Here is a 7,887-nt window from a genome sequence, read left to right as displayed (position 1 = left end):
ATAAAAGTAGTCATATTAATTTCAAGAAAACCATGTTTGCTGGAGCATGTGATCTCAGTACATTTCCAGGATATGTAGGAATATTCTTCTCATAGTGTAAATATTTAAAGTGAAGATAGTCCTGGTAGCTTGGGAGCACTCCTCACTCACACAACTAGTCTTAAAAGCCAGGGGGTCAGGTAAGAAGAAAAATTCATCCACATAAGGATCCTGCTTTATGTGAATACCTTGCTACAAAATAATCAGTATCAATACTCTCAAGAGAAAATATGTACACATCACTGCATGAACCATAGTAGTAAACTTGTAAATTACCTTCCTGTGGATGAAGGTCTAGATGCTTTTCAGAGAGTCTCACAGCCCTGTAAGTCAAAAACACAATAAGACCCAAGAAAAAAAGAAAAAAAGGAATCCTTTTCCTATCCTGTTCCTATGAACCTTCAAGAACGCAGCTATCTTTGTCTTTGTATAAATAATTAGTGAAGCAGTCTTTCTGTTTATATCCAGCCTAGCTAGATAGAGCTGTTTGTGTAGGGAAGAAGCTGCTGTGTTCCCAATGCAAGCCAAGCACATCATATAAATTCTAGAGTCCAAGAAAAAATTTATCTTGGCAACATGTCTGCTCAAGAAATCAGCATGTGGGACACGGGATGCTGTGGTCCATGTAAAATCCTCTGGTTAGTAAGTCTTTTCCTCAAGTATCTGTCCATCTGTCCACTCTCCCTTCTTCCCTCTCCCTTCGAACAGCACTTACTGTACGTAGTCACATTTTCCTAGCCATGAACGCTGTGTTAGTTATACATCCTCTTAATACATACATTATGGAAGGTGTTTGTTTTTGCTGTTAGAACAGATAAACATATTTTCAACCTGTATTTGTTCATGAGCTGAAAAACAAAGTCATGTGGGGTGTTTTTAATATCTTGTTGGCTTCTCTATTGAGAACATTTGGCCCCAGGCAGCTTTCATTTACATACCATGCCCTACATCTTTTCTATTATTGTTAATTGAATATTCACATTTAAGTGTTCCTGATCTTGACCCCCTATTTGTTCTGCACATACTTTTGTACTCAGTGGCATTATTTTAGCTGACATTATTTTTAATATCATCATGCAAATAATTATTTCATTAAAGTCATACCTTTCATTGCCAGGGAAAAGGACTTAAAATCAATAATGCGTCTGCCTTTCCGTATTACATATAGATAAGTAGATTGGTACAGAGAGTAAACATGGCTACAATGGTAAAACAATTTCTGTTTTAACCTCCTACTTTTAAGTATTCAGATTTTTCTGACCTTTACATTCAGATTTTAAAATTTAGAGCTATACTTTGTGGTCTTCACCTTTGTCCAAAGGTGTCCTTGTTAAGTGAACACAAGAAGCTTAACTAGAAAGATTTTCTTTTTTTAACCATAACAAAACTTTAATCCAAAACAACTAGCTGTAGATCACTGGAATATGGCTTGGAACAAGCTTCCAAGAAACTTTCCTTGCACTACAACACAGAAATCTGATTTGGATTCTGTCATAATCCAAATTTTTGACAGCTGTATTCAGATCGCTTTACGTGCACAGCCAGGGAAGACTTCTGAACACACGCATGGGTAGCACTTTTGTTGAAAGGAAAATGGGCAGAAGTGGTGAACGGGTAAGGAGTCCCGTAACTGTATCAGTTATCCTTGCACACTTTTTATCACTTGAAGGATCAGAGGAGTTCCTTGTAAATCCAGCAGGAAGAAATCCCACTGTGATGCCCTTCAAAACATTCTGCAGCTCCTGATAGGTATCCAAAAATCTGAAAATTTAGGCATTGAATTGGATTCATGCTACTTGAAATAGTGATTATTCAACCTTTGGGCCTCTGTGGGCAGAATAGTGACTTTCCTTGAGCCAAGGAGAGGCACTCAGTTCTCAGTGGATTCGTTTCAGGATCAGGCAGTCCTGCTCTGACCCGAACAGCTAGTCCTAGACAGGTAGCACATCAGCACTACTTTATGAGCCAAGAGACTGAAGACCCAAGTTTTTCTTCTACCTCCTCCACCTTTTTTTTTTTTTTTTACACACAGGGAAAATTTGTGCCATTACTCATGCTCTAGAAACTAATTGTCAGATAACATTATTGAAAATCATCTCATGAACAATACGACAGGATACACTTACTCATGTCAAGCCCCGGTCTTTCCATGTGTAACGCCATGGCGGCCACCATACCAACGTGGGAGTCCTGCTTGAAACAACACTTGTCATGTTGGTCTGTCCATCTGCCTGCACGTCATACATAAAGGAGTGAGAATCTCTGATATATCTATACAAAGAGAGCATGCTGAAGTGCTGCAGAGATCAGTGAATGTGCCAGGCACAGTCTAGTGAGTGAAAAAGTGTATGAAATGTGTATGAAAAGCACTCTGTAAAGAGTAGTAGTAGTTCAGATCACAAGTAATATTGAAATGGATAGCAGTGAAAACAGACTGGCACTATACAGCTCTCTGAAATGCATAGGTACCTTTGTTTCACTGCCAAAGAAATTGCACCTGAAAGGGTCTGTTAGGCATTTTGGGTGGCTAATTTACCTTCCACTCGTCCGATACCCGCTATAGCGGCTGGTTCTGGTGTCTCAGAAGAAAAATACAGGCTGTATATTTCAGACAGATATCATTCTGCTTTGGAAGTCTGTGGGAGACTTTCCACGGACTTCAAAGGGTGTTGGTTCAGCGCATACCCTGCTGTGAGAACAGATCCTTGTGCAATACAAGAGCAATCAGATCCAGCCTCCAAGTAGCAGTATTTCCGAATCCTGGTATCTGAAGCTAGAAATCTTAGCTCTGCACCGAAGTGTAGATGTTCTTTGAGGTCACATCTGTCTTTGTGTGAACTAAATAGTATTCATGGAAGCGCATTATTTCTGAAAACAACCATCTAAATCACAATTTAGATGAAAATACATGCAGAAGCAAATTTAGGAAACTTCAGTGTAGGTCAGCAAAGAGAAAATAAAACAAACATACAAGAACTCGAAGGGATGGATGGGTGTCCTGAAAGGACTGACTTTTCGAAATCTATTGGCATTCTGCTAATGTGGTCCACCTCAGGTTTACTAAAAACTGCTGGTACTCTAAGCTTTGTATGAAACTCATTTGTCTTCTTCATGTCATGGGAATACTGTTAGAATATAATACTTTACTTGGGGAGATTTACCACACATCTATGAAACTTAAAGTTAATATAAACTCAGAGATATCAGATTAAAAGTTGCTGAGGATCTTCGTCATGTTCTTGTTTGGGTAGCTGACTTAACCATTATGGGCTTGATCCAGGAAACGTGCTCCAGTGCCAAAAAAGAAGCCCGCTAACATCAGTTAATTGTGCATCTGCCTGTGCACAGGTCAGGCTGCAAGGCTGGAGTCCTGCACTGGTCTTAATGCAAGACCAGAAAATTGTCTTGTGCAAGACCTCTTATTCTGCCCAAGTTAAATCAATGGGGCTGTTGGATGAAAAAATATCCACATATTCACATATGAGAAGGAGGAATTTCCAGTCTGATCTTTCACGTTCTTCATGGTTTGTGTATATGCTTATTGAAAATGCAATGTAATTTTATATTTTATAGTTTGAATCATATAGAATCAGCATAATTTATGCTGGATCCCACATGCCTGTTAAGCAGTAGGAATGTTTTTCATGAGGAGAAAATGTATATAAAGACAGATCTGAGATATCTATATGTGTATGCATGCAACCAGCAGGCCGAAATTACTGAGAATAACTTACTGGGAAGTAACTTTCTAGCTGAGACTTTTTACACCTGTTTTCAGAACACAAGAGGACAATTTTGATATTTATCAAAAATTAACAGGGTTTTTTAAATTCATTTCATTTTTTTTCCTGTTTTTGCTTTTTGTATTTTTTTCTTTCTGTGAACATGACAATTGCAGTTTTCTGGGATGATGGTGAAGCATCGAACCCAAGAGTCTGAGCTCAGTAATGCGAAGCAACACGAGGGTACATGGACAAGAGATGCTTTGGGACCTGCAGAGAGGCACATGTGGCATAGCATGGGACGCAGGGTGGGTGTGTGGGAGTCCAGCCCTCCCTGCCCATCTGTCACCACGGACCCACAAAAGCATCATTGTCAGGGGCCCCACATCAGGTGTGCGCTCCTCAGGCAGCTGCCGCTGTGAGGGCTGGGGAGAAAGCACCCCAGCTTTCAGCATGTGGTCAAGGGATTGTGCTCTAGCAAATTAAACTGGAGTGAAAACCGAGCTTTTTCTCTGTGTTTATATTATAGCTTCCTCCTTATCTGTGCTTGCGTCGTGCAAGTCACAGCTACAAGATCTGGGATCGCCCCTATGTTGAAGTCGTCTTTCTCGCTGATGTAGAGAGCACGCGCTTGTACATCTGCATGTTTTGTGCTTGTTTCCTGAGAAAAGATCCTTTTGCTGCCTGTGTATGTGAATCATACATGCCCATAATCAAACAAGAGCCAGTGTACTTTCATTGATGAAACATAAATCCCATTCTACATAGTCAATGGAAAACATCTGCAGATTTTAATTAACCTCATGCATTGCAATGAGGGCTAGAGCCAAAATCTCTTAAAAAATAGTGAAAAAGCAGCAGACAGAGGTGTACAGCAGAGATATAGTCAGAAAAAAAAATAAATGAAAATGTCCTGAGAGCCTATATACAAAGTACATGCACAAGTAATTGCATTAGTACAATCCGAATTATACATGACGAAGAAAATATGCAGGGTTTTTGAAGAACAAAATTTTCTTTTTTTTTTTTGCAAATGTTTTGACTAGAAATGACCTTTTTTATTGTTATGTGTACCTGCAAATTTTCACAGGATGATCCACACAAATTATCTTGGAAAGAAGGATAATGGAATAAAAAATAAATAAAGGAGAAAAAGAAAACAAGCTCAAGAAATAATACTGATCTCCAGTTCATTTTTAAGATTCACACCAAACAAAATGGCAAAGTAAGGAAGCAGACCACAATGTTTTAGCTTCATTGCTAGATTATGGCTGCATGTAAAGTGTACATTGTTATTATGGAAAGTCTTCTGATGCTTCTCTGTACAAAACATAAGATGAGGGGGTGATCACCAGTGGGAAATGAACAGTCACTGCAGTTTCAGATTGGGCTGGAATCTGTCATACTTGGAAACCAGTGTGAACAGCGTGGTCTTACACCCAGGATAAGAAAGGAATGTTAAAGTTCTGATTGAGCAAAATGATGCCCAGATAAGAATAAAGAAAGATCACTCAGTTCTTAGCATGCGTTTAAATCCATTTTGACACTTCGCATAGCTTAAGGTTATAAATCTTAAAAATTTGCTGTTATCTTTTTCTTTTTTTTTTTTTAAAGGTAATTTTTTTAAAAAAAATGAATATTTGTGAATTGCTCAGGACTCCTCCTAAATATTCAGTGATTAGTAGTGGTAATTTACAGTAAATCCCATCTTACAAAGACATGGTCCTTAGGAACTCAGTCTTTTGCAAAGGTATGGCCTTTGCTTGCAAGTAATTCCAATGGAGGACACATAGCCCTTTCTAGAATGCACCACACAAACAAGCCCTGACATAATTTATTTCAGGTCAATATATTAAACATCTTTTTATGGATACCAGATTTGAGCTAAGATAATATTTGTTGGTACAGGAAGAAGTCATGATGGTTTAATCTAGAAAAATAACTGTACTTGATTGAGGTACAGTTCTTTCAAAAGAGGTTAATGATATATTTGCTTCGCCACCCCACCCCACCCCAAAGTGACAAATTATAAACTCATTTAATCAAAGCAGAAGTTAAGGTCACCTTGACACATACTTTTCTGTCAGCCCTGTTGATGTCAACAGATGCTGTATGTAGAGTGACTGCAGAACACCGGGTGATCCACAGTGCAGGTCAGAGATGAGCATTTTACTCCAAATTCCCTATATGGTGCTGGCTGCTGGAGTGATTGATTAGCCTTTGTGATCCCATCACGCAATAGACTTTCCATTCAGGGCTAACCTTTCTTATAAGGAAACCACAACTTTAGCAATAATGGTTGAGCACTTACCTCTTTATATGCTTTTTGTGGACGTATTGATTTGAGGCATATGTGACCTTTGCCATCCGAGACAAAGAACTTCATATCCAAATGAAGAAATTTGCAAATTTTACTTGGAAAGCATCTCCCACTTTGTCAAAACAAAGTTTGCATTTGGCATCAACGGGACCAGAATTTTGCCTCAATTTGCCATCTTTGACCCATTTGTGCTGCATAAGCATAATGTGTAGATGTGCATATAGTCAGGCTTTCTCCCCAGAACACATGCCATGTGCCTACAGCACAACACAGCCTGACCATCACTTACAAACATCTATTAACCTTTGACTACAAGACAGGAACCTAAAAGAAGCTAGATAGCACCTCAGCAAGTCCAGTGCCTCTCCTTAGCCTAATCCAGCATTCTTAGTACACCTGGCCCAGCCCTTTGGCAGAATTTCTAAGGATTTTCAGGAATACTGAATCAAGCTGTTTTCTGCAGCCTAGGGCCTTTTTGCTGTCTCTTTCAGCTACTCTCAATACATGAAATGATATTACAACCTTTTGAAACTTCTTCACATCTTTTGGGAGATCCATGGGTACTACCATAAAATGTTAGAAAACTTACCTTTAGTTAACAGGGAATTTGTTTTTATACTACTTTTAGAAATATCTAGCTGCAAAAAAAAAATGCGTGGGACCGAACTCATCCACCTCTTACTGTCTAAAACTTAGTTCCTCTCAAACAGAAATATTTATTTACCTCCCTGGATATAAAACGCCAGAAACAAAGTGTAGTATAGTAGAGAAGGTATCTTGATTTCATGTTAGCTACTCAAACAGTTCCTCTCTGAAAGAGTTTTTTCTGCTGGGCAAGACTATAACAATATATTGTAGGTGCCTTTTCCCAGTGACATTTTTAATTACTAATTTTTTTCAAAGATTTCAGATGTAGAGTGCTTACAATTAGAAAGCAATTTGGGGAAGACAAGTCAAAGGATAATGGAACTTCTGCTCTGTGTTTTGCTTCTTGAAGAGGTAGAGGGAGCGAGGGTCATCATGGAGCACAGGTCCTCTTTGGGTTTCCACTCTTGTGCAAGAGAAAGAGATTAAGTCTGGCATATAGGTTCACATCCTAATTATTTGAACATTATGGGAGAGTTGTTTTATCCTCTTTATTTGCTTGGGAGTTCTTTGGAAACATGAACCAGTTTCATCCAATCTGTTGTTTGAGAGCTATTTATCCTAAACCATCCATGTTTGTTTGCAAAAAATAAATAGATAGATTAGATAGATAGATAGATTAGATAGGTAGAGATCCTGCCACCACATAGGGGCCACAGGTAAACTATATTTTCCACTCCCAGCCTCAAGGCTGAAAAAATAATTTCATTCTTTCTGGATAGAAAAAAAAATACTTCTTTCATTAAAAAAAAAAAAAAACCTATCTGCTACAAAATAGTGATGGAAGCCCTCCACAATGTCTTTCTTTACTTGCAAATATTTTAGAAGTAAAGCCAGATTTTTTGAAAAAGTCGGGGTGGGTAAAAATATATAAAGTAATTTTTCAGTGTATGGGGAAATCCTCAGCCCTGAGTTGATGCTTGTCTCTGCTCTGCTGGAACTCAGATCTGTACACATCTCCCTGAAGCCAACATCCAACTCCACGTCTCCAAAAATGCACACCTCTGCCTCCCATGCTGATGTTGGTTTATAACTGATTCAGGGATTAACAGTGATCCTCTGATGTCTTGGGTGAATGACCAGATTATGCAAAAATCTGGTTGTATTCCCAAACCATCTTGCCCTCTCCTTTTCTGTTCCCTCTCATAAAGAAATGTTCAA

General features: G+C 38.7%; 1 protein-coding gene across 4 annotated transcripts in view; it reads right to left on the bottom strand.

The window, feature by feature from the left end:
* Nucleotides 1-7,887, bottom strand: part of LOC310890289 (uncharacterized protein) — a gene marked incomplete at its 5' end in the record, with an annotated part of 67,643 nt that overhangs the window by 21,937 nt on the left and 37,819 nt on the right. For all 4 annotated transcript variants that reach the window (XR_014577158.1, XM_083819124.1, XM_083819125.1 and 1 more), the window contains 2 exons: nt 316-362; nt 2,166-2,270. The remainder of the gene's footprint in view (nt 1-315; nt 363-2,165; nt 2,271-7,887) is intronic.

The sequence above is a fragment of the Anser anser genome (genome assembly GCF_964211835.1).
Source record: "Anser anser genome assembly, chromosome: Z".
In the NCBI taxonomy this organism is placed as follows: domain Eukaryota; kingdom Metazoa; phylum Chordata; class Aves; order Anseriformes; family Anatidae; genus Anser; species Anser anser.
Note: the sequence above shows the minus strand (reverse complement) of the source record. Positions and strands in the feature narration are given on the sequence as shown.